Raw genomic sequence first — 25037 nt, 5'->3', positions numbered from 1 at the left:
AGAAGGCAAGAAGGTAAAGAGCGCTGATTTCCTTTACCTTCTTGCGCTCTTTACCTTCTTGCCTTCTTCTCCTTCTTCTTCCTGTGTGGTGTTCGCGCTGCTGATACATATGGATCGCAACCAACTAGCCCGACAGATGGTGTTATTCAGGTTGCATTGCTTCCGAAAGGAGCCTGCATTCGCCTTCAAATTCCATCACTCTGGGCTTGATGAATGGCCGTGGTATCGTTTTTGAGCGCTTGCCTCTGATTCTCGAGTTCTGCGGTTCAATCCCCGCGACCGGCAGCCTACCCGACCGGTGAAACTATTGGGAAAAGGTGGTTTCCCAGCCATAGCGCTCGGTTCTACAGGGGTGCAGCACATGGGAACTTATCCTGCGCCTCGAAATTCAAGTTGAATGTGGGCAAGAACTCGGAAGCGGTGGAACCCGCAGTCAAACTCGCTTGCCTCGTCAAGACTGGAACCCACAGAATGCGAAGTTGGCAGGGAAACTATGAAGAGGTGTACAGAGGTGTCGTACCACGTTCACTCTTGTGAAACTCTCTGCAAGCCGATGCGGTGGCCTTGTGGCAGAGCATGCGGCTTGCATTCGGGAGCTGCTGGGTTCGATCTCCAGTGCCCAGTGCCGCCGGGAGCCTGCCAGTTTGCTAATGGGTACAGGATTTCCGCTGGCCTGGTGCTCGTCTTTTCTGGGGTGAAATGCTTGGGAAAAGGGTCGTAGACCGAAAGTTGCGTTGCCGGGCCAGCGATTCGTTCCGCCGTCAAACAACACTTAATCCGCCTGGTTCGGTAAAAGCTCATTTGTGAAAGTTCTCGGCCCATTTCATATCTTGAACGTCCCTTGAAAACCCTCGGCCGCCAACCCGTGCAAACAGGCTCTCGCTTGCGCAATGCACCACCTTCATTGTTATGGACGCGCGGTCGGTGCGCTCAAACGCTCTGGAATGCTTCTCGACGCTCTGTTCATCTGTGGACGCATCTGCGCAGGAGCGAAGTGCCATCGAATAGGCCGCGCTGTCTTTAGAAAGCACCGCTTTTGCCAAACACCGGCGTTTGGAGAAGCGCGAGTGAAAGACGCAGCACGGCCAACTGTATAGGACGTGTAACGCGGTATGCATGCGGTCATTCCTGCAGTCGGGTGGTCAAGGGTTCGCACGGACTGTGAAAAAAACATTGAAAATCCGTAGTACCTCGAAAATTGTATAAACCTAACAGAACTTTCGATGTAAGATATGCTCAATTAATGTTCACAAGCGCCTGCTTGGGAACTTCTAACCTACGACATCCTTATAACACGTGCAATGCTCGACCGAATGAGCTCCTGTGACTAACTAACCATTTACATCATCATTATTAGAATATGAGTACGGTTAAGCCAGAGAAAAAATCAATAGAAAGAGCCTGGAGGTCGTAAATTCAAAGTTTCGTCTTCACCTTCCACTGTAGATCTATGATATTTCGGTGGGCAAGACCGCAAATGTGTTTAAGGTGGCGTTGCCGGTGAGATAGAATAAAGTTTCAAGCTGGTATCAGATGTGGGGTATCAACCTACTCATAGCGCAGGACACTGCTTTTTGGAGATCAGTTTTAGAGGCCCTCGTCCTAGAGCAGACGTATTCTGGTGTCAACAGTTATGATGATCAAGATCACGGACGTTTAGAAGTGTGCGATGGCGTGGGAAAATCTGCCAAATCTATCAATCTCACGCGTTCACCCTGGAAAGCACAAAGCCTCTCGGAGATAATTTTCTAGTTTATGCGCGGACAGTTATGCGCGCTATTGATCAGTCGGGAACGATGCCGGCGCTGTTGCCATGTCGCCGAGAGTTTAGAGTACACGTAGTTGCCTAGTGACTACAACAAACACACAGCAATTGAGTATTGATTTTAGGTTCAACGGCAAGGGTGAAGGGCCTAAAGCAGATACGTATTCTGACCTCTATGGCTGTCGCCGGAAAACTCCGTAGTCAGGTTCATTTTATGGCAAAAGACTGAACTTATCAAACCATTGGCAATCAAAGCGAAGTCTATTCGTCTCGCTGCCGTTCTAATTGTTCTTTTCACATTTTGGTGTATGGGACTACACCCCACTACATAAAGGAACGACGTAGCAGAATACAACAAAACGTAACGTAACGCCTTTAAACCCATCTTGCCCATCAGGAACTATCGTCCATTCGTATGACTCCATTGCTAAAGGCAATTTAATGTTTCATTACTAACTGCTTAAGTGCGCAGGCTAGTGCTTCTGCTGACTACGATTTCGCTGCTACCCCTAAATCCAAATGCTGTTATCTGTCTTTCAGAGGCTACAGTGAAGATGTATGCAGAAAAGGAGCACTTTCAGTAACCTTCACTCTTGAATGCTACGTTCTGTGTCGTATTATTCACCTCACAGACATGTTCACGCCCTTGCAGTCTGCGCGTTTAATACGGTACACTGGCAATCCCCGGGGCTCCTGAGGGTTCCCGAGCCGTTTATTCTGTAATCAGTTATGTTGTATTGTGGTTCATGTGTTTTGCGTACTTGTTTCAGTTCTTGTTTCGGTTTTGTGCATTGTCTTGAATTATTGTTTTTGTGACGTCATCTCATGTATATATAGGCTGTGTCCGTCCAATAAAGCGTCTTGGTCTTGTTCTTGGTCATGGGACAGCAGCACGGACTCGACTCTCCTTACTAAGACGGCCAACACCACAAGTTATGGGAATCTCAGCGCGTATTTAGGACATTTATTTCACCATGACTGCTACGCCTAAAAACCGTTGCAATTTCGGGCATTGGTATCGCACTTCTGAACAATCGCTAGGCAGTCTTCAAAACAAAACATTGTATATTTCCAATACTCTTCGCATGCTTGTCATTTAGGGCTGCAATGTTTCGCGATGACGTGATCGGTGCAAGAAGTGACAGCGTGATCTGTACGTACTGGCTTCCATGGTCGTGGTCTTGCCTATCCGCGGCGGGCACAACTCCAAGCAGAAGAAGCAAGCGGCGAGGCGCGCAATGGTTTCTTCTCAGCTGCAGGCTGTACTACACCGTTCAGTCACTTGCCCCCACAAGCACAAGATCGGGCGACACAGGCTGTACTACACCATTCAGTCAGTTGCCCTCGCAAGCACTAGATCGGGTGAAAAAATCAATCACTGCAACGAGCGAAACCCTGACTAATCAGTGCCTCTTCGTCTTTCAAAGGGCAGAAAAGGTCGCGCGTGAAAGAAGAATTATAAGCAAAGGCGTAACTGCATTCTTTCATTCCGGCTTTGCCTCACGCTTTTCGAACTGCTTTTTAAGCGGTGACTTGGTTCAAAGGCGTCACAAAATGCAACCTATCAGGTAAAACAATCCCAGGGGTAGCAGTTGATGTTTTGCGGCCTGCTGTTTATTCTTGGAGTAAAAAAGGGAAGAAATATTTATCTTTTGCAATCAGGCTAGAATGGCTTCTTTACTTGATGAAAACAGCTCCCTTGAGCTTCCCTGCCTCTGAACTGATGTGGATGAGCGCGTATAACTGGTCAGTTGTACATTTTCATAAAATTTTTTTCGAATTTGCCGTCGCCTGACGCGCACTATGTACAGTTCCAAAGCGTTTCAAAAACCTGAGGGCACTATTCTCAACAAGCCAGGCGGCCGTTCGGCTCCACGTTGCCTCTGAGAGCGACCACTAATCACAAGTAAGCTCCCCAGGTCTGAAACTGTGACCTAAAAATTACATGACAGTGAAGTTGTTTTTAGCAGAGCCATTATTGGCGCCCGGCTGGTAAATATGAGAAATGGTGGGGAGGTGAAGTTACAGCTGACAAAGAAAAAAGCACTTGCGTTCGATTTCACAATTTTTAGAGAATAACTGCCTAATCAGAAGGACCGCTTCCTGAAACGTGACTGGCTAATCACGTCACATGTAAGCAACATAAAGTGATGTAAACATGATGTTTCTTGAGGCAAATAGCGTGCCGCCATTGCCTAAAATTGCTGCATTTGGCCGCACTAATTTGGGAAGGCCAACGGGCCGGTTGGAGGCACCATGACGAGCCGCACACTGGGATGGCAGCCTTAGAAACAGCGCGTCAATCAAATGCATGCAGACACCGAACATATGACCACCGAGCATATTTTACGTTCCACATACAGGCAGATGCTGATTTATTTTTTTCAGCAATAATTGTCGCGTATTGTGTTTTGAGTTTGTTTCAGCACAGAAAGTTGTGTTAATCTTCAGCCTGCCTGTAATTTCTATGCAGGCGAAATTCAGGAGGCCCCTGTACTGTGCGATTTCAGCGCACGTTAAAGAACCCCAGGTGGTCGAAATTTCCGGAGCCCTCCACTACGGCGGCTCTAATAGCCTTAGTCGCTTTGGTACGTTAAACCCCATAAACCAACCAACCATCAGAGAATGAGAGACGCCGTAGTGAAGGGCTCCGGAAATTTCGACCACCTGCGGTTCTTTAACGTGCGCTGAAATCGCACAGTACAGGGGCCTCCTGAATTTCGCCTGCATAGAAATTCGAGCGTTGCGGCCGGGATCGAACCCGCGTCTTTCGGTTCAGCAGACGAGCGCCATAACCACTGAGCCACCGCGGCGGGTCCTCAGAGTACTCTGAGCCAGAGCAATTACCGGAAACACTTTGGAATGTCTAAACTATGCTTGGCGACAGCCTTGTGCTCAACTCACCGCAGCTTTACCGAACCGCTTGGCGCGTGGCGAGCTTCCCGCATTGTGGTTTTTATTATCTATTTTGATTGCAGTGTTTTAGAGCGGGCTCATTAGCGCCCGTTTCGCGGCGTCGCCGTCAGCGCTGTCCGTTCGGTGTTCATTGAGTTCATTAGCGTTGGTGATGACGTCGTACACTTCGGACACTTTAAGGAAAGGAAGCGCTCATAACTGGCTGGATCAGTGGACGCCTGAATCGCGCTTTTGTGTTGTAGCGGCTGCAATTGGATTGGATTGGAGCAAACTTTATTTGTGCCTGCAGTTGGGCGCACGCGCGCCCCGACGAGGGCCTACGTCGTCTACGAGGCTGCCGTTACTCGGCGCGGGTCTCCGCTCGCCGTTGCCGGCTCGCTGGGTCCCTGCCTTTCGAGCGCCCCGAGGACCTGCTGGACGGCCCATAGCTTTTGGTCATGGTGGTTGCTCTTCGCGGCTGCCTCCAGCCGCGGCGGGATTGTTCCTGATCTTGCTTCCTTTGGATTACTGGTGCAGTCCCACAAGATGTGTGTGTGATCTGACGGCTCCCTCCGGCAGACTCTACACGTATCGGTCGGGTAGGTCTTGGGGTAGCGGCTGCAAGAGCCGTTGCCTACCAACCGTCGCGGTGGACACCCGAACCGCACCGACAGGAAGGGAGGAAGTGGGAGTGAAAGAAGAAAGACAAACAGGGGCCGGGGTTAGGAAAATGAAAATTCCATTTGAGGAAAGGTAATTACGCAGTAACTGTCTCGCATCTCTCCTTGGACACCAATCCCCTGCTTGCAGAGGAAGGGAGGAAGTGGGAGTGAAAGAAGGAACAGAAAGAGCGCCCGTAGTGAACAAAATGATTTTGAGGAAAGGAAATCACGGAGGAGGTTGCGCCGCTGCCCGGAGGAGAGGCCACAGTTGGCACGATTCCAGCGCGACGGACACCGCGAGCATAAACGGACACCGGAAGCATGAACGGACGCCGCGAGCCCGGACGGACACCGCGAGCACGAGCCATTAAAGGATTTCGCCTTAATGCTCACACTGTGCATAATGGGGAGCATATGACACTTGGTATGGGCCTGCCAAGACAACACAAAAATAGAAATGATGAATGAACCGACGTCTGTGCGGTGGGAGAAAATGCTGTCCAGCTCGGACCCAAAAGTTCCGCATGAGCTTACAGAGAGGGCTAGGAAGGCTGTAGTTTCCAGTGGACTCCCCCAATGAAGACTAAGAACGAATTGTAATCGAAAATAAAAAAAATTTCATCCGCGTTGGGACGGCCGCGAGGTTAGCGATCTGGCAGATTCATTCGAACGAGAAAACTGCGAATGCAGCGCTGACGAGATGGATGAACTGGTAGCAAAAATAGAGTCACTGGAAAATTTTAGAGTACCGCAAAGTGCTAGTTCTGCTGGCAACAACAGCCGGCAGGCGCCATTTTCCTTCCAGGCCACCGAACCCACGCCGTCGGACTAGCAAGTGACCGCCGCCGTCGGCTTCGAACTAATTTTAAGTTAAGCTAAACTGGAACAGTGCCATTCTAACCTACCAACAGGTGTGTTTTCAACTTTTATTCTGTGGTTTATAGTCAGATATAGCGTGGTGCATGACTGTGGAAACTAACCAGCGACACCTTTTCAGTTTTGAACTACTTATTATAATGTTACATCCCTTTATCTACGAACATGGCCAACCGAACGGGCTCGTAAAACAAAAGCAGACGACAAGCAGGCGACTCCTGCCGTCTACGCAGCCGCTGGGTTTGCAGACGGGGAAAAGAACGCGGGGTCACAATAGGGCAGCGCAGTTTCCCATGTTGGGTTGCCGGCGGCCGCAGCAGCTCCTGCCCGTTTCCGCCGCTGTCAAAATCCGCACCTCCCCGTTTCCCCTACCCCTTCCAGAGAGGCATGGGAGACTGCCCTCCTCAACTGCTCCTCGCTTGAGTCCCAAAGGGCTCTGGTGAAACGGGCGAGAGACGGGGCCTTTTTATGCGGTGTCCCGGACTAGGGACGCCGACCACGCATAGGGGCCACTCTGTGGCTCCCAAATTCTATTTCATCAAATAAAATTTTTCACCACCACCACCCGCTGTCACTGCTGTAAGAATGACCCTGAATGGGGATAAATAAACTAGATGCCACATATGGGGTACCTTTCTGTGAGTAGTAAAAAATTTGCTCACTTGTACTCCTAAATACCTCCCTTATATAAAGGAATAAATAATATACACCATTTATGTGGAGTAAATAAAACCATCTTTTGTGCGTGCGTTAGAAGACAAGCCATTTACTACCATTTCGGTGTTTTTTGTTAACAGTGTACGTAGTGCGCGTTACGCGACGGCAAATTAGCAGAAAAAAACTTTATGAGAATGTACAACAGACCAGTTATACGCGCTCATCCACTACGGTTCAGTGGCACCGAAGCTCAAGGCAGCTGTTTTCAATAAGTAAAGAAGCCGTTCTTGTCCGATTGCAGAAAATAAATATTTCATCCCTTCCTTACTCCAAGAATCAACAGCATGCCGCAAAATATCCACCGCTACCCCTGGGGCTGTTTCACCTGATAGGTTGCATTTTGTGACGCCTTTGAACCAAGTAGCCGCTTAAAAAGCAGTTCGAAAAGCGGGAGGCGAAACCGGAATGAGAGAATGCAGCTACGCCTTTGCTTATTATTCTTCTTCTTCGCGCGACCTTTTCTGCCCTTTGAAAGACGAAGAGACACTGATTAGTCAGGGTTTTGCTCGTTGCAGTGATTGATCTAGAGGTCAATAACAACAACAACGATTGTGTCACCCGATCTTGTGCTTGCGAGGGCAACTGACTTAACGGTGTACTACAGCCTGTGTCGCCCTATCTTGTGCTTGTGTGGGCAAGTGACTGGACGGTGTAGTACAGCCTGCGGCTGAGAAGAAACCAGTGCGCGCCTCGCCGCTTGCATCTTCTGCTTGGAGTTGTGCCCGCCGCGGATAGGCAAGACTACGACCATGGAAGCCAGTACGTACAGATCACGCAGTCGATTATTGTATCGATCATGTCATCGCGAAACATTGCAGTCCTAAATGACAAGCATGATAAGAGTACTGCAAAGATACAAGGTTTTGTTTTGAAGACTGGCTAGAGATTGTTCAGAAGTGCGATACCAATGCCCGAAATTGCAACAGTTTTCAGGCATAGCAGAGATGGTGAAATAATTTTCCTAAGCACGGGCTGCGATTTCCATAACTCATTAGAGTATAAACGCCTCGGGAACAGTCAGGACCCATGGAGCTTGCCGGTGTACCGTATTAAACGCGGAGACTGCAAGGGCCTGAACATGGTTGTGAGATGAATAATACGCATTATTCATCTCACAAGCATGTTCACGCCCTTGCAGTCTGCGCGTTTAATACGGTACACCATCAGGAACTATCGTCCATTCGTATGGCTCCATTGCTAAGGTCTATTTAGTGTTTCATTACTGACTCCATAAGTGCACAGGTTAGTACTTCTGCTTGCTGACTACGATTTCGCCGCTACCCGCAAAGCCAAATGCAGTACTCCGTCTTGCAGAGGCTACAGAGAAGATGTACGCAAAGAAGGAGCACTTTCAGCAACGATAGTTCCTGATGTGCAAGATGGGTGTAAAAGCGTTACGTTACGTTTTGTTGTATTCTGCTACGTCGCTTCATTAATAGTGTGGTGTAACGTCCCATACACAAAAATGCGAAAAGAACAGTTATAACGGCAACAAGACGAATAGACTTCACTTTGATTGCGAATCGTTTGATAAGTTCAGTATTCAGCCATAAAATGAACCTGAGTAGGGAGGTTTTCGGTGACAGCGCCAGAGGTCGGAATACGTATCTGCTCTAGGCCCTTCACCCTTCCCTGTTGAACGGAAAATCAATAGTCATATGCTGTGCGTTTTTTGTAGTCACTAGGGAACTACGTGTACTCGGAACTCTTTGCGACAGGTCGACAGTGCCGGCATCGCTCCGGACTGAACAACAGCGCTCATAACTGTCCGCGCGTGAACTAGAAAATTATCGCCGAGAGTTTTTGTGGTTTCCAGGGCGAAGGCGTGAGATCGATAACTTTGGCAGAGTTGCCCACGCCGTCGCACACTTCTAGACGTCCGTGATCATGATCATCATAATTGTTGACACCAGCCTACGTCTGCTGCAGGACGAAGGCCTGTAACACTAATCTCCAAATAGCAGTGTCCTGCGCTATGAGTAGGTTGATACCTCAGATGTGATAGCAGCTTGAAACTTTATTATATCTCACCGACAACGCCACCTTAAAGAGATTTGTGGTCTTTCGCACCGAAATATCATGGATCGACCAGAGGGAGGTGATGACGAAACTTTGGATTTACGATTTCTAGGCTCTTTCTGTAGATTGTTGTCTATGGCTTAACCTTCCTAACATTTTGATATTAATGAGGTGAAAGGCGAGTTAGCCACAATAGCTTATTCGGTCGAGCATAGCACGCGTTATAAGAAGGTCATAAGTTAGGAGTTCAAATGTTAATTGACCATATCTTACATCGAAAGTTCTCTTCGGTTTATACAATTTTCGAGCTACTACCGATTTTCAATATTTACTTCCCAGTCCGTGTGAACCCTTGACCACCCGACTGCAGGAATGACCGCATGCATACCGCGTTACACGTCCTATACAGGTGGCCGTGCTGCGTCTTTCACTCGCGCTTCTCCAAACGCCGGTGTTTGGCGAAAGCGTTGCTTTCTAAAGACAGCGCGGCCTATTCGATGGCATTTCGCTCCTGCACAGATGCGTCCACAGATGAACAGAGCGTCGAGAAGCATTCCAGAGCGTCTGAGTGCATCGACCGCGCGTCCATGACAACAAAGGTGGTGCATTGCGCAAGGGAAGCCTTGTTTGCTTGGGGTGACGGTCGCGGCTTCGAAGGGCGTCAAGGATACGAAATTGCCCGAGTCCTTTCACAAGTGAGCTTTTACTGAACCAGGCGGTTTTAGGGTTTTTTGAAGGCGGAACGAATCGCTGGCCCGTCAACGCAACTTTCGGTCCGTGACCCTTTTCCCAATCATTTCACTCCAGAAAGGACGAGCACCAGACGAAGGGAAATCTTGTACGCATTAGGAAACTGGTAGGCTCCCGGCGGCACTGGAGATCGAACCCAGCACCTTCTGAATGCGAGCCGCATGCTCTACCACAAGGCCACCGCATTGGCCTCCGGAGGGTTTCACAAGAGTGTACACCTCTGTACACCTCTTCATAGTTTCCCTGCCAACTTCGCATTCTGTGGGTTCCAGTCTTGACGAGGCAAGCGAGTTTGACTGCGGGTTCCACCGCTTCCGAGTTCTTGCCCACATTCAACTGGAATTTCGAGGCGCAGGATACGTTCCTATGTGGTGCATTCCTGTAGAATCGAGCGCTAAGGCTGGGGAACCACCTGTTCCCAACGGTTTGGGCGGTTGGGTAGACTGGCGGCCGTGGAGGTCGAACCGCAGAACTCGAGAAGCAGAGGCAAGCGCTCAAAAATGATGCCACGGCCAGTCATCAAACCCAGAGTGACGGAATTTGATGGCGCATGCAGGCTCCTTTCGGAAGCAATGCAACCCTAGGAAGCCCATCACCAGGCAGGGCGATAGCTTCTACTCATTTTGAGAAAACCGGTGGGTACCCGGCCAGCAGCGAGAGTCGGACCACTACCTATGGAAGACAGGCGGGTGCTCTACCACGGGGCCACGGCTCCGGTCTCTCGCCGTGGAAAGGAGAGATGAGCGGGTGGTATGATATTAGTTTCATAAAGACAGCGGAGGCGAGCGATTTGGGGTAAACGTTTTAGTTCGTCACCGTGAGCGTGGCACCATCAGCCCGCAATTTGCGAATCTTAGGGCTAGAATCTCTGGGCACGTTCCATTAGCCTATCGTATGATAGTATAGTTTTCAGACCCAATTATCCGCTTAAATCCACTCCCTAATCCACATTACCTACAATAATTCATTTTCTGGAGTGGATCTACTTCCAAAATTTGGGGTGCCATTTGGATGTTTTGGGTGAAGGACAACTTCCAAATGATACAGCATCTTTTTCTTTACGAATGTGGTTCAGAAGAAACGTTTCCAAAGTGTAATTCTTCCGTCATTCCGGGGGATGCTGTGCATGCAACTCTGGTTCCGCGTGGTGCATTTCATATAAATCTCAGCTTTCCTCACGCTTTGCTATGAAGATTTTCAGCAGCGCTGTTGTCGTTCATGACGCACTAATTGAAAGCTAACTACTAGATTACTAAGCGCCTTTTTCGTGATATTTTACGACCTTCTTGCTGTGTTGAATGAGTAGGAACGCCGTGAGATCACGTCGGCGCATGCGGCCTCGGCGAGCCGCGTTGCCCCTACCCTTACTGGCCCATAAGAAGAGTTTTTTCGGATCTACCTCGAACCAACTTCTTTTTGGCGTTTTATTTCCTCGAATTCTGTCAAGCTGTGGAGAGACGGGTGGATAAAGTATGATAACAAGGCGACGTGAAAACGAAGACCCTTAAGGAGTTCCTGAATTAAAACTAAGGTGTTCTTAAAGAGGCGATTAGGGTTGAATTGTCAGATTGCTTCGGGCTAACTTTGTCACCGTATCGCGGGTAGAGCTCGAAAACGGAGCACAGTCAGTGGTCTATCTTGTGAGCGCATTAGCTTTTATTCCTTCATTGTCACTTTATTTTGTGATTTGTTAGCTTCTCCCACAGTGATATATTTTCTGGCGAGTTTGGGCCCAAAGATTATCTTTCAGTGTGACAGCCTTCTGACCTAGATAATATAACTTTCTTATTTAGTCTGTTATAAAACGCCAAAACTGATGGGCGCGAACACCTTGACAGATCGTGGCTTTCGCGAATGCTGCATATGTACGAGCAGGATGGGGAGAGGGGAGGAGTGTCTTCGCTCTTTGCATGGAAGTACTGCAGGCTGTCACGGGAACAAACCAGCATCAGCATGGTTTCCTCGCCAAGTGCGGCTGTAGCCGTAATATGGAATTCTTCGCCTGTGAAGCGTTCTACGTCTTCGAGTAGTGCCTATTTAGGACTTGTGAACTTGTGGAAAAAAGAGCGCAAACGTCGTCTCAATGAAAGCATTAACAGCATCCACTCTCTGGTATCCCTTACACCATGCGCTTTCTTTTCTTCAGTGTTGCCATATCAAACACTAAAGTGCCATTTATTGCTTAGTCATTGTGTATGCGATAGACTGATCGCTGTTTTTGTTATTATTTCTCCACATTAGGCTCGATGTCTACGATGACCGAAAGCGGTACGTAAATGACTTTTTTGCTTTCAGAGCATGACATGCTCAGACGGTAATAAGCAGGCTATTTTCTTTTTGAAGACAAGTATCATTAGAAATTATCGTTATAGCACCGCAAGTAACTGATAACCACTTAATGAACATCACTGTTGATAATGGGCGATATCACTTTTCTTTGGGCTTGTCTGTGGTTCCTCCCTTTATTCTGGCCATTTTATCCAGACACACTGTAAAACTTTATTGGTTTTGCCGAGGTTTTGCAAAAATGCGCTTCATTAATTCTCGGGGACACCACCTGGTGCACCTGAGGGTGGGATGAGGGTGGGATGAGTTGTTAAGCTTTTATACTTTATAGAACAGAATGCGCACACATATTCAAAGCGGTGCAGATGTCGGTTAGAGAACAGTGTACGTTCCCATATACGTGGACACAAAAACCTGAGAGAAAAGTGCTTTCGTCCCCCCCGAAAGCTGGTTTTTCCAATGCCGGCGATATGGACCATTTGGCATGTTTAGGTAAAAACTATTATGTTGGGTATTGCTTGAATAGAAATACTTCCTTGGTTACCGGGGTCACGAATTATCAATGTGCAAACTTTTTGGCATCATGCTTCCACAACGCAAGACTCCTATCACTCTAAAAACGGAAATAACTCAGCAATTAAGACACAGAGCCGCATGTGAACCACTATCTTATTCCTGTACAGCAATAGAAATTTAGCGAAATGTTCCCGTGGTGGCTGGAAAGAGGGCTTGTACATCGCGGACCTTGATGTGCGTAGTGGCTTCTGGCTTTCCGCGCACTGCGTCTTGCAGGAAAAAAGAAAAGCGGCAAGTTCTTATTATTATCGTCGAAAGGTTTTTTTTTGTTTGCGCATTGTTCCTTCGCGGCTACTTTTTATGGTGCACAAATGAGGTTTTTGAGAAGAACAGTGACGATTAACAAGCACCCAGATGATTTGGTCACGTATATTTTCGTATCTGTGTCCGTTAGTTCGGCCCACTGGATTTCCCTCTCAGCTCGCATTCAATAGCCGGGGAATGAGCGGCAATTCTTTTTGGCAGCACATGTTCAGCGTAACTATGTTGAACTCCAATCTTTACGGAGAGGTAGTCTGGGGCTGTCTCGACGCACTAGGCCAGTCGCAGGTAATGACGACTGTCACGTCCTGTTTCATGTGGCAGTGTAAACATTGCGCACGGCTCATTTTGCTGCTAAGTTTATCTAAGGCACAGACCAACCCGTAAGGCACTGCGCTTTTTCAGAATAAATGGTCAGCAGGAATGCTGTTGCAATTCTAGGACAAGTAACAGACCAGGCTAACCGCAATTTCGCCCTCGTGCCTGTTTGTTGTTATCCTGAGCACAAGTTGTAAAAATGAGAAGCAGTTTTTGAGCGGAGACACAGCGAACTGAGGGCGAGAAGCCCGGTTTTGTCAAATGCCTTGAAGGGTAGTTTTACTTCAGAAAAATTAGTGCTTGGTTAAGGATCCTCTAGTTCATGTATCGATTTCTGTTTTCTTTTTTTTTCTATTCGCAGGTACCAACGATCCGGGTGAGCAGTTTTTCCTCTTTATTTATTTTTTCTTGAGACCCTGGAAACATGAACATTAATGTTATTCTGCAGCTACTGCTCCTAGTACATGTAAAGGCTGCATAAAAAGTTTTTAGGCTGCAGAGTCTGCCTTTCGCGCCGTATATTCTGCCGCCTCAGACGCCCATGGGACTAATAAGAGGAAAATGACACTTATTCTAACGCCTGCAGAGATACGAAATTCTGGCCTGGAAATTTTGATATCTCCTGTATATACTTGCTGTAGTGGAAGTTATTAGAAATGATAATATGCTTTTCTTACGTACAGCGGAAATTAGTGCCCTGTTTATAGGAATGCAGAGTACAGGCGGTCTATTAGAGTGGTCGAGATAAACAGGATTCCCCACAGAGCAACTCAGTCCGGCTTCATGACCGAAACAATTGTTAAGTGCTGGCGTTCTGCTGTGTAACCCTCTAATTTCAACAGAGGCTGGCGTCGTGCAACTGTCGGCCTTTTTGCTAATGGCTGAGACCTACTAGGATCCGCATTTCTTAGCAACCTGCGTCGATGCCCGACGAACGCGTTTTGCGGCAGCTCGAGACCCGCACATTTCGTTGTCCGGCCCAGTTTGCTCGCTACGACCCGAACGTGAAGCCCGAGTATCCGCACTGGGAAGAGAGCCGTTGCGCTCTTTCTCCCGTCTGGTGTGGGAATACTCATCCCAGTCCTTACTTCCCTTTCCCTCCCTAAAGAGGCTTGGGGTCATGCCTTCCTCCTCGGGTGCTCGACGGTCGCGCGTCGGCTGCCACTTGCGGCGGCCCGCACCATCTTCGCCGGCCAGCCTCCTCTTTGACTGTGCAAATAAAGGTGTTTCTCAAGCAAGCACATTATTCCGTGCTTAGCAATGCTAAACCACCGCCAATTTTTTCGATATCGTCTCTCACCGCCTTCCGCCTTCCCTTCCTTCACGGGGGTCGCACTAAGACTCAGGCGCCTGCCTGCGGTCGACAAGTTCTTGGCAATTAAAGGTGCTTTTGTCTCTCTTCCTCACGACGCGGTTCGGGTGTCCATCAAAAAGTGAGGCTGCTGCTGCTCCCTTTCCTTTCGTCAAAAGCTATTTCTCTGTGCTTTGCTATTGGTCTGCCAATTACTCCGACGACAGCGACGACCACGCACAAGCGAGAAACGGGCTCTTGAGAGCATCACTATAAAAGCATTCGCTTTTCTTTATTGAAATACTGGATAAGCCTTGTGTGTGTATCTGACGATTCTCAATGGATCGAAATTACAATCGGTGTAAGTTTAGGAAAATAAGTTGAAATACTTTTTCTTGTGTTTCCAGCCAACCCTCGGTAAGTAGTCTTCGATGAGGACTTATTTGCGCTTGCAATGTTTTTAGGCTGGAAGGATAATTTTTCTTTAACTATGAGGATCAGCTTTAATGGAGGAGAAGCTATGAGCCCGATAGCATAGTATTTAGGCAGCTATTTATTGTTCATACGGAGAGCACATGGGAACAAAAATGTTAACACTTCTAAGTGGTAATATTGTGACGAAGGGGGGGGGGGGGGGGGTCGCTCGGTGCAGTGTTGTAGGCGTTACCGAAAAAAAGTAACTAAACACGTTACTCGTTACACTACAAAAAAAAAAGAACGCGTTACCGTCCTACGTTACCTACAAACAAAGGTAACGCGTTAGCGTTACTGTTACCGAAAAAAAGTATCGCACGTTAATTTGCCGTTACTCCATGGCCATAAATTTTAATCAGTGCGCCTTCGCTGTAAGAACTCAAGATAATAATTTTATCAAGCTCATAATTCATATAATTCAAACTTCACAAAGAAAACAAAGCTGAACTCAACAAATTTACAGTAATTATTGTGCTTCTGCTTACGAAATTACGCGGAAATTGTGTAGCAATAAAGAAATGCTTAAATGTCAGAGTGCCGGAAAAAATATATTTGCGCACATAAACAATTTTTTTACTTCGACCTGCATAATTATTCGCAAAAACGCGAGTGTTTACGTCAAGGTGTTCAAGTTCAGCTTTACTCGCTTAGGAACTCAATAACCAGAAACGTAGCCGCAGTTGCAGATAGAAAAAGCCGGTTGACTGCAATCCCCGTTTCTTTGCTGTACCATTGCACTCTTTCGACGGCTGTCTTGGGGCCATCTTGAAGTAAAGTGGCGACATTCCAGAGTTTACTCAGAAGAGGGAACTGCTTCCACAAAGAATGCGAGAGTGTCGCCAGGGAACGAGACCTTTTGGTTGGAAAACAAGCTTACGCAGAAATTGACTTACAGATTTCTGCAAATGGTTCATTGGTGGCTCGGCATGCGTCCACTCTTTAGAGAGTTGTGTGTGTGTGAGTGGTTTGGGGGTGAAGATAAGTGGTCAGTGCGTGTTCGTGCTTTTGATGCGAAGCATATTAACGTAGGTTTCGGGCCTTCGCGCGACGCCCGGCGGTGGCCACCATTGACCTTGAAGAGAGATCACATGATGTGACGTCACGTGATGACGTCACACCGGCTGCAGATGCGGCCTCATATCGCGCCGTCGGACGTCGCCCGGCGGACGCCTCCACGCTTCGGTTCGCGCCGTCGCGCGCGACGCGGCGGCGGCGCTACCATCGCTGCATCACGTGATATGTGACGTCACGCCAGGGATGAAGCGGCGCGCGCCCGCCGTCGCGTCAGTCTCTGTGCCCGCAACCGCGCCAGCGTCTTTGCGCCGGGCGTGTATGCTGTCAAGATGCCTCCAAACGCTAAGGACGTTAATAATAGTAATGCAAAACGAATCAGTGGGGAAACAGTTTAGACTTGGTGTTGTGTAGAAATGCTCAAAGACAATACAGAATAAGTGACGTGCAAACCAAGAGTCATGCATTTACGGACGATAAGAGTGTGTTTGTCGGGCTGCAAAGAATAAAGTACGACGATTAACCTAAAACCACGTCTCCGTTACTTAGCCCCATCAACACTGAGGCAGCTGCTAAACATGCTTCGCATCCACTGGGCTTAACCTTGATAAGCCTCCAATTTTTTTTTACTTGAGTGCGTCGTCAAGAGCAGCTGTTTTTTGGCATGCATGCGAGCCGCAACAAGGGTCGTCGAGAGCACCGGTAGATTTTGTTTATTTGCAACATCATTTTCGGCGTTTATTTTTTGAAAAAGAGGCGAAGGGGGATAATTGAAATAAAAAGTAACTAGTAACGTGACACCTCACGCTACCGAAAAATGTTAAATTAAGTACGTTACCCGTTACAGTTCCGAAATGGTAACGAGTAGGTTACTAAGTTACCGCAAAAAGTAACGCGTTACCGGTAACGCCGTTCCTTGTAACGCGTTACCGACAACACTGGCTCGGTGCCACCGGGTAGTGTGACGAAGAAGACAAAGCTGGCAGTGGCGCGGGAGGGAACGTTCAAGCTAGGCCAGCGGCCATTAAATCATCTCTTTTATTGCGAAGCAATACTACGCTAGGTTTTGAGCCTTCAGCGTTGGTGCGGCGGTAGTTACGGTACCTATCGCGGAGTGACGTCATACCAGCGGAAAAAAAAGGGCCCCCAGCTCGATCCGTCGGCGGAGGGCGGCGGTAGTCACGGCGGTGAGCCTCGCGCTCCTCTCAACAGTGGCGCTACTGTCGAGGTGACGTCATACCAGCTGCGGAAAAAAGGGCCCCCAGCTCGATCCGTCGGCGGAGGGCGGCGGTAGTCACGGCGGTGAGCCTCGCGCTCCTCTCACCAGTGGCGCTACAGTCGAGGTGACGTCATACCAGTTGCGAAAAAAAGGGCCCCCAGCTCGATCCGTCGGCAGAGGGCGGCGGTAGTCACGGCGGTGAGCCTCGCGCTCCTCTCACCAGTGGCGCTACAGTCGAGGTGACGTCATACCAGCTGCGAAAAAAAGGGCCCCAGCTCGATCCGTCGGCGGAGGGCGGCGGTAGTCACGGCGGTGAGCCTCGCGCTCGCGCCTCATTTTTCGGTTGGCCGAAGATAACTTTTTTTTTTGATCAGAGAACCCAAGACCAGTCGTGCAAATACTATTTGGGTTTGGGTTCCGTGTTCCAGTCATTGGACTGCGGCCGCTACAACGCTTCGACAGGATACCCACGTCCTGACTTGAACGCACAAGAAAGCGTCTTTGCTTAATGTTTCATTTCAACATCTCACCAGGTTGACAGATCTGGACACATTCAGAGCAGCGCTGGAGATTGCCGAGAGGATAGCGTCATTGTGCAAGCTATCGGTCGCTACTTTCGCTCTGTAGTAGATAAATTAGTTATCAGTGAGAAATTAGCGCAAATAAAAGTGGTTCCAATGGTAGTGACATAAGCGCCTCCTGGATAGGGAAAAACGTGATACAGTGTGTCCATTGCGGAACACCACTGCGAACCAACAGTACAGTTGCTGTAAACTGTGCTTTCTCATGCCCATGAAACGATCGAAGAGCTCTTTTTATTATTCCGAAAACAAACCGGTTAGGAAATATTTGAAGAGTGGAAGGGGACAAGTTCTTAGCGCCACGAAGACAACTTTTCGGGCTTAAGCAAGCCTGTAGAAAAGTGGTAGCGGCAGGCAAGCTGCCCAAAAAAGGTTTATTGGACATTATAGAGTGGTTAGAATTTATCCAGAATTTTTTTTTCTCGAAGTGTGGCCTCGAAAGGCAATGTAAAGTAATTACCTGCACACAAAGTTTTTGGAGGACCACAACAATGCATTGGCTAAGTAGTCAATAGGTATTCGTTTTCCACCGTGTATGTAATCATTTGAAATAGCCTCCTGAAACTCTTTCACAGATTATGTAGTTTGCATCCTATAGCGGAATATCATACAAGACACAGTCTGCGAAACGTCCGTCGTTGCGGGTTGCTAGGGCCTTGACATTAAGCTCCTTATAACGAGAGCGCAGGCTGCATGCCGCCTCAGCAAGTTGCCTTCGGATGCACCAAGCATAACGGGAAAGAAAAAGAAAAGTTTTTGGCGCAATCCCGAGCATCAGTTGAGTATAGCATTGAATAGATTAGGCAAAATTTTACTAAAAACATCGCATGTTACGAAAACGAATTTTTATGGAAGAAACAGGTTTTACACCGGTCCTGTTCCTAGCAAACAGGTGGATACCTGGCCTTAAGCGGGTTTCTCTGATGCCATTTTAGCGCTAATATCGGCGAGAATAGCACTATTGCGAGCTAAAAAATGGTTTAACCGGGCCTAATATAGCGCTCGTAATGGAGGTATCGGTATTCGTTGTAACTCGGACAGGTTTAAGCGGGTACAGTGAAGCAAGAGTAACGGAGATACCGGTACTGTTCGGTGCTTATAGAGATTCAAAAGGAGTCAGGTTGCAATTCTACCGGGAAGACCTGAGCCGTTCGGAGCGTAAAGGGCTATTGCACCAAGTTTTCAGAATTTCACGATATTCAAGGATTCAAATCTGTGTAGGCTATAGGTAAGGCATGCCAAGTGAGACAATAGCATTTAAAATAGTGACGTAATGGATGATTGAATTTTGCGCTTTTTCTCAATGCACACGAGGAGTGCTGGGAAGTTCAGTGCGACGTCACGGAAGGTATGCTTTCCAATTACCGCTGTCGTCAGCCACACCCTGCCGTGCCTCGTTAGACGCTGCCAAAAAACGCTCGGAGAGATTTGTCCTCGGTGGCGTTGGTTTTTTACTTTTAAAGCAGGCGTTTATGCCTTGGAAATGTACCCATGCCTTTCATGTAATGATGCAAAACTATCGGAAAGTTGACTATCGATAGTATCGATAGTTTCTTTTGAACTATCGATATTGCTACTATCGATAGACTCTCGATAGTGTTATCGAGAGCCTACTATCGATAGTAATACTATCGATAGTGTTGCCATCGATAGTATTACTAGCGATAGTATCGCTATCGATAGCAAGACTATCGATAGTTTGGTTTAACTTATGGGGGTTTAATGACCCAAAGGTAGTCAAGCTATGCGCTATGACTATCTATGACTATCGCTGTGGCTGTGACTATCGATAGTGAAACTGTCGATGGTAAACCTATTGCTAGTAACAATATTGATATTATGCATTTGTTGGCCAGCGATACAACAAAAACATCTGCGATACCTGATTGGTTTCACTGTAGCATGAGGCTTAACGTCCTAAAGAGACACAAGCTATGAGGGATGCCGTAGTGGAGGTCTCCGGGTAAATTTCGACCAGCTGTGGTTCTTTAACGGGCTTTGGGACAGTTCGGAAAAATACCTGGAACTGCATGGGATGAAAGAACAAAAAACAGAAGTTGTGCTGGCACACACGACACTACCGTGCACTGCAGACGTTGTCTTGCTGACGTAAACGCTGCAGGATTGCTTTTCGCACACATGCTTCGCAAATGGGATGTTCGCACGCTAACATTTTATCCAGCAACTTTACGTAGGGAACATCTACAGAGCTCGGTGACGCGCAGGCCGCGAAAACAGGCGAGTCCTGTCAGTTACTCATACCATCACCTCCATACCACCCACTCGGGAAACCAAGTTTAGGATGCAGTGGGTACGTGTAGTTTATTTTATAGAATCGATAGTACTATGCTTAACAAGTAGTATCAGTACGAATATATCGTCCCCGCAGGGGGGCGTCTGCAGCATGCAGACGTTGGTGAGTTGCGACACCACGGGTTCTTGAGCGTCCGCAGGGACATCCCCGCAGGGGGATGATGGTGAGCAATGCGTCACCACGAACCCGAGCATCCGCGCCTAGCCGTGCGTGGCATCGCCGTGTCCTGGGAAAAGGGGATCCTGGTGGTTGAGTCGATGCCGAGCGTTTGGACCTTTAAGGCCCCTCGGCGGAGGCAACACACCACTTTGGCCGCAGCTTCCTGTAGACGGCGCCTCCGGCCTGACCCGACCGGTGGAAATCGGCAGTCGCCTTTTCCTGTCCTCCCCTTCATCTTTCACTTTTCTATTTTCTTTCTGGAAACTTTCCTGTCCTTTCCCCCCTATTGGCTTTTTGTTTTTTTCCAGGTGGTGAGGGACAACCTTGTGTGACCAACTACCCTGAGTTGCGTCGTATTTGGTTATAGTTAAGGTCTACAGCTGGCGTAGGCAGGACTTGCTTCTAAGTTCCTGTCCCGTCCCCTTGTTGGACTTCGTGGTGGGTGGCTGGCACCATGACCGAAGAAATTATATATTTTATGGCTCCTCCCCTTTCCAAACCAAATCGCTCTCTCAAAAGAGGGCGGAATGAGGCAGCAGAATTTTTGCAAAAAAAGAAAGTGACATTGACAAAGTTTCACGTAATACACAGTAACTGTGATGAAAAGCAAGTCCGTATAATATCCCCATTTCTTGTTACCAAATGCTTAACAGATACCATAGGGCCTGGCTACAAGGTATCAAAAATGGCCAGTGGCGACCTACTCCTTGAACTGCGCGAGAGCATCCAGTGCTCAAAACTCTCAAACATCGCTTCTATAGGGGACATCTCTGTCTACATGACCCCGCATCGATATCTCAACACAGTCAAAGGAGTTATCTCAGAAGCTGACTTTATCCACCTAACAAAATCCGAAATGCTTCAAGGACTGTCCGACGAAAATGTAATTGACGTTCACAGGATCAATCTCCGCAAGGATAACAAGAAAATAGATACCAAACACATGGTCCTGACATTTAACACCAGCTTATCCGAAACGATAAAGTTGGACACTTGAAAGTCACTGTCAGACACTACATACCCAATCCCCGCCGACATTTCAATTGTCAGAAGTTTGACCACGGCTCACAGAGTTGCCGCGGCCGCAAAACTTGCGTGAAATGCACTTCGAAAGACCTCCCTTCTGAGGAATGTGACGCAGCACTACGCTGTGCAAACTGCGAAGGAGACCACGCTGCGTACTCTAGGGCGTGTCCGTCCTGGAAAAAGGAGAGTAAAGATCAGGTTCTTCTTCTTCTTTGCACCAGAGGTGCACCGCCAGAGACGGTTTATCTAACTCGAAGACTGAAGCTCTTCGCACCAGGGGTGCCCGTCAGAGACGGTCTCTCGATGATTCAAGACGCAGGGATAAAGGGAAAACTTATGTACAGTTTATGTACAGCAATTTACAATAGATACAAGTTCAGGCACTCGAGACAAATTAACGACACAAATATACAAAACAACAAAAAGGTGGAACTGGCTAATACTAGGGGAGGCCCCTACTCGGCGTTGCCGAAGATGCGTTGCATCTCACCTAAGCACAGAACCCCGCTTCCCGCTCCGGGGCCCGGTTTTAAAGTCCTAAAGGCCCGGCCCACATTTCGTAGCTTCCAATCATGTCACAATGTTCACATGATTGGTTTATCAAGAGCCTGGCCAGCCCTCCAGCTTCCGTAGGGCAAAACGCCCTTTCCACAAATACAAACGCACGGTCGTGCCAGTACGTGCAGAGAACATTCCCTCCACCACAAAATAAGAACAAACACAAATAGACATCCGTGCCAGCACGTGTGCGAATCAGTACCGCGGGTGGGGGGACACCCGTATACCTGTCGGCGCGTTCGCGAGCGGCCGCGTTCCAAGAAAGGAGACGCTTCGCTTTGAGCACCCCCAGCCGCGTTCCGATGACCCCCGCGAACGCTACCGAACCCTTACAAGGAGAAACAAATTATTAAGGCGGAAGCCTTTAATGTCTCATCGTTGTAAGCAGGAGTTGTCGACAGAAATGTCACGATTTTCAATTAGTCGAAATGGTCGTGACGTCACAGCACGCGAATTTCAAACAGTGCTAATTGCACGTTGGCTAGTAACCATGCAACCAATTAAAGGGATCGTTTAGTGATGCTCCAAGGAAGTGAGACTGACTTTAGTTAATTGCTTCATTAACCAATTAGCTTAATTAACTTTTCTAGTCAGGCCAGATAAATAAATAAATACTAGTAGGAAATTGGTCGACTTGGGGAATCTAACCAGGGTCACCGAATTGCGAAACGAGCACGCAACCACTCCGCCATGCCATCTCGACGCTTTGGAATGAAAAAAGACGCGTCTAGTGAACACGGTGTCTTCGTTCACTCCCATCTTCCTCCCTTCCCGTTACGGCGAGGTTCAGGTGTCCACCGAGATATGCTAGACACATTTCCTTTCCTCAAAAACCAGTTTACCGACGAGCAAGGCGTAGAGCCGAACGGGCGATGGCGTTCTGTAGACTCTCTGACAGCGTTGCAAGACGCTGTCGCATTCCACTCTTAGAGGCGAAGCTTAACACCTTAACCACACATCATGGACACAGGCAGCAACACCAGCTTAAGGCTTTCCCCTGACCGCACTTTAGGCCAACAAAGTGCCCCCCTGAATTTTTACCACAGATACCAAAGAAAACATTTCATTCAGAGAAGCGTGGAGGCGTTTTGCGCTTACGAATACAATCTCCTTCACAGCAAAACCAAACTTAGCTGATGTGGTGCGCAGGGACGTAGCACCACACAGCACTCCGGCACCTGCTGAGGCCACTTGCATCAAGCCTGTGGCAGGGCCATCCACGCCCCAGGCAGGGACAGCGAAGGCTGCTTTGCCAACTCCAAAGCAGGGAGTGCCGGCCCATGGGTCGGCATCCCGCAGGACTTCCCCCCGTCGGGGGAGGCCTGACACCCGCACACCCGCGGCTTCTCCGCGGTCGTCCAGCATCTCTTGCGAGGTGATGGACGTAACCCGCAGCCCGCCTGCTTTACAGCGGCGGAACAGCTCTCGTGAGGGGAAAAAAGACAGGGCCGTCATAACAGCCCCAGAACATAAGTAAACCCCTTGTAGTTCCTACCCCAAAACATAAACATGGCTTTTCTAGTTCAGTGGAACTGTAAAGGAATATTGAGAAATTACAATGACATAAAAATATTTAGGGTCAATGTCGCCCGTAGCCTTATGTCTTCAGGAAACCAATCTAGGTCCACAAGTCATGAATATCCTGAAACATTATAAAACTTTTAGACGCGATCGTGAGCAGGCAAACAGACTCTCTGGAGGCGTCGCGATTGCCGTACAAAGCGGCGTCCCTGCTCAAGAATCAAACTTAGAACAACACTTGAAGCCGTTGCGGTCAGTGTCGTCAGCTATAAAACAATTTCTATCTGTTCTGTATATATTCCTTCACATTTTACATTAAGAGTCCACGATCTACAAGAACTAATCAATGAACTTCCAGAACCATACCTAGTACTTGGGGATTTTAACGCTCACTCTCCTTTATGGGGAAGCGAGCGCTTTGACTCTAGGGGTCAAATAATCGAAGATTTTATCCTCACAAATACTGTATGCTTTTAAATACAGAAAAGCCACATACTGTTCCCCTACCACAGGGAAAATGACCTGTTGAGATTTGTCCTTTAGTTCACATTCTGTTTTTAACGATTTTAAATGGGACGTCATTGACAACCCATATGACAGCGATCACCTCCCTGTACTAATCACTTTAACATCCCCACCGGAATTAATCCCCACAAGGCCACGGCGCTGGAAGCTCCACCTCGCTGACTGGTCACTTTTTAGAGCAAAGGCAACTTTAGAAAATATACGCGTAGTTGTATAAAATCTCAGCATCGACCAGATAAACGAAAAGTTCACTAATTGTATCATAACTGCCGCACTCACAGCTATTCCTCAGTCGTCAGGAGTGGCGCGACAAAACCATAAATTATGGTGGACAAAAGACTGTAAAGAAGCTAAAAAACAACAAAATAGAGCTTGGGGTAAATTCCGTAGGTATCCGACACATGAAAATCTCTTGAATTTTAAAAAGGCAAAAGCTAAAGCTCGGTACGTCCGTTGGAGTGCCGAGAAAGCATCATGGCAGAATTATGTTTCACCTACCAACAGTCAAATCCCATGTAAAAAAATGTGGGAGCAAGTTCGGAAATTAAACGGCAACTATTCACGATTCACAATTCCTTTTTTCACAACACATGGCACAAAAACAAAGTTCATCACACTATACGCAGCCCTTTTTAAAATACAAAAACACGGCTGAAAAACAGAGGCTCCCAACAAGTGGAGGTGCAAATGAAAAATACAATCGAGTAATTATCCTCCAAGGAATCAATAGAGTACTATCTGCCGGCAAGAAATCTGCTCCAGGATCGACGAAATACATTATGAAATGCTTCCCCATCTTTCCGAGCCTGCCGTAGAAGCACTTTTAAGATTCTTTAACCCAGTTTGGATATCTGGGAAAATACCTGTAGCTTGGAAGAAAGCTATTATTGTACCGTTTTTTATACCTAGTAAACCCCCAACCTCTGCTAGCAGTTATAGACCCATAGCGTTAACCAGTTGTCTCGTCAAATTCTTTGAAAGTGTCCTTAATATAAGATTAAATTTTGTTCTTCAATCCTGTGAACTTCTTGATATCCATCAGTGTGGATTTAAAAAGGGATGCTCCACTACAGATCACCTAGTCCGCGTTTATAATACTGTCAGAGAAGCTTTTATACACAAACAACACTGTCTTAGCGTCTTTTTTGATTTAGAAAAAGCATATGATACTACCTGGAGGTTCGGGATTCTTCAGCACTTAGCTGAGCTCGGCATCCGTGGCAGAATGCTGAA

The sequence above is a fragment of the Amblyomma mixtum genome, chromosome 7 (genome assembly GCF_055824585.1).
Source record: "Amblyomma mixtum isolate Tamu chromosome 7, ASM5582458v1, whole genome shotgun sequence".
NCBI lineage: Eukaryota > Metazoa > Arthropoda > Arachnida > Ixodida > Ixodidae > Amblyomma > Amblyomma mixtum.
The sequence above is the reverse complement of the archived record's forward strand: the minus strand, read 5'-3'. Positions refer to the sequence as shown.